Genomic DNA, 2949 nt, shown 5'->3' with positions numbered 1-2949 from the left:
AAGCTTACGTCTCTACTCTTCAGTACAATCCTGATTTGTACTGTGTTCGCAGTGACCTGGGGAAACTGCTCAAAGCCCTGGGTCGCTTGGAAGGAGCCAAGGCATGTTATTTGAAAGCAATGGAGACGCACCCGAACTTTGCAGTAGCTTGGAGTAATCTTGGCTGTGTTTTCAATGCACAAGGGGAGATTTGGCTTGCAATTCATCACTTTGAAAAAGGCTGTCACCCTTGACCCCAATTTTCTGGATGCTTATATCAATTTAGGAAATGTCTTGAAAGAGTCACGGAATTTTGACAGAACTGTGGCAGCTTACCTTTGTGCCCTAAGCTTGAGCCCAAATCATGCAGTGGTACGTGCCAACCTGGCTTGTGTACACTACGAGCAAGGCCTGATAGATCTGGCAATAGACACCTACAGGTGAGCTATTAGATTGCAACCACATTTCCGTGACGCTTACTGCAACCTAGCCAACGCTCTGGAAGAGAGGGACCGTGTTGCCTAAGCAGAAGATTGTTATAATACAGCTCTGCGGCTGTGCCCCACCCATGCAGACTCTCTGAATAACCTGGCCAATATCAAAGGAGACCAGGGAAACATTGAAGAGGCAGTTCGCTTGTATTGTAAAGCATTAGAAGTCTTCCCAGAGTTTGCTGTTGCCCATTCAAATTTAGCAAGTGTATTGGAGCAGCAGGGAAAACTGCAGGAAGCTCCGATGCATTATAAGGAGGCTGTTCGAATCAGTCCTACCTTTGCTGATGCCTACTGTAATATGGGAAACACTCTAAAGGAGATGCAGGATGTTCAGGGAGCCTTGCAGTGTTATACTCCTGCCATTCAGATTAACCCTGCATTTGCAGATGCCCACAGCAATCTGGCTTCCATTCACAAGGATTCAGGGAATATTCCAGAAGCAGCTGCTTCTTATCGCACTGCTCTGAAGCTTGAACCTGACTTTCCTGACGGTTATTGTGATTTGGCTCATTGCCTGCAGATTGTCTGTGATTGGACAGACTATGATGAGCGAATGAAGAAGTTGGTCAGCATTGTGGCTGACCAGCTGGAGAAGAATAGGTTGCCTTCTGTGCAGCCTCATCATAGTATGCTCTATCCTCTTTCTCATGGCTTCAGGAAGGCTATTGCTGAGAGCCATGGGAACCTCTGCTTGGACGAGATCAGTGTCCTTCATAAACCCCCGTACAAACATCCAAAAGACTTGAAGCTCAGTGATGGTCGACTGCGTGTAGGATACGTGAGTTCTGACTTTGGGAATCATCCTACTTCTCATCTTATGCAGTCTATTCCAGGCACGCACAATCCTGATAAATTTGAGGTCTTCTGTTATGCCCTGAGCCCAGATGACGGCACAAACTTCCGAGCGAAGGTGATGGCAGAAGCCCATCATTTCATTGATCTTTCTCAGATTCCATGCGATGGGAAAGCAGCTGATCGCATCCATCAAGATGGTATACACATCCTTGTAAATATGAATGGTTATACCAGGGGTGCTCGAAATGAACTCTTTGCTCTCAGGCCAGCTCCTATTCAGGCAATGTGGCTGGGCTACCCTGGGACCAGTGGCGTGCTTTTCATGGATTATATCATCACTGATCAGGAAACTTCACCTGCTGAAGTTGCTGAGCAGTATTCTGAGAAACTGGCTTATATGCCCCATACTTTCTTTATTGGTGATCATGCCAATATGTTCCCCCACCTGAAGAAGAAAGCAGTCATCGATTTTAAGTCCAATGGGCACATTTATGACAATCGGATTGTGCTGAATGGCATCGACCTCAAAGCATTTCTTGATAGTCTCCCAGATGTGCAAATTGTCAAGATGAAATGTCCTGATGGAGGAGACACCGCAGACAGCAGTAATACAGCTCTTAATATGCCTGTCATTCCTATGAATACTATTGCAGAGGCAGTTATTGAAATGATTAACAGAGGACAAATTCAGATAACAATTAATGGATTCAGTCTTAGCAATGGACTGGCAACTACCCAGATCAACATTAAGGCTGCCACTGCAGAGGAGGTTCCCCATACCATTATTGTAACCACACGTTCTCAGTACGGGTTACCGGAAGATGCCATTGTGTACTGTAACTTCAATCAGTTATATAAAATTGACCCATCTACTTTGCAGATGTGGGCAAATATTCTGAAGCGTGTTCCCAATAGTGTACTGTGGCTGTTGCGTTTTCCAGCAGTAGGAGAACATAATATTCAACAGTACGCACAAAATATGGGCCTTCCCCAGAACCGTATCATTTTTTCACCTGTTGCTCCTAAAGAGGAGCATGTTCGGCGAGGCCAGCTGGCTGATGTCTGCTTGGACACTCCACTCTGTAATGGACACACCACAGGGATGGATGTCCTTTGGTCAGGGACACCCATGGTGACTATGCCAGGAGAGACTTGCTTCCCGAGTTGCAGCTTCCCAGCTCACTTGTTTAGGCTGTCTTGAGCTTATTGCTAAAAATAGTCAAGAATATGAAGACATAGCTGTGAAACTGGGAACTGATCTAGAATACCTGAAGAAAATTCGTGGCAAAGTCTGGAAGCAGAGAACATCTAGCCCTCTGTTCAACACCAGACAATACACAATGGACCTAGAGCGGCTCTATCAACAGATGTGGGAGCATTACGCAGCTGGCAACAAACCTGATCACATGATTAAGCCTGTTGAAGTCACTGAATCGGCCTAAATAATGACTGTGTGCACAGGAGAATTACCCTGTACCTGAGCCTCAACCTTCTGGGGGAAAGGCAACTACTTTTTCCTTATCGGTACAATACCATGTTGCAGATGGGTGACAGACAATGATAAGATAGCACAGCCCGACTTGCTTCCTGCATGATCATGATCGTGATAGGGAGAGACACAAGAGATGGGAAACTGCTGTTCCACAAGGAGTCTCCATAGAATTTTGCAGCATCCAGGTGT

General features: G+C 45.9%; 1 pseudogene; it reads left to right on the top strand.

The window, feature by feature from the left end:
* The first annotated feature begins 63 nt into the window (after nt 1-63).
* Nucleotides 64-2838, top strand: LOC114892508 (annotated as a pseudogene).
* Nucleotides 2839-2949: the final 111 nt, after the last annotated feature.

The sequence above is a fragment of the Monodon monoceros genome, unplaced genomic scaffold (genome assembly GCF_005190385.1).
Source record: "Monodon monoceros isolate NGI ecotype Baffin Bay Population unplaced genomic scaffold, NGI_Narwhal_1 Contig1756_ctg1, whole genome shotgun sequence".
NCBI lineage: Eukaryota > Metazoa > Chordata > Mammalia > Artiodactyla > Monodontidae > Monodon > Monodon monoceros.
This window is presented reverse-complemented; position numbering and strand designations above follow the sequence as displayed.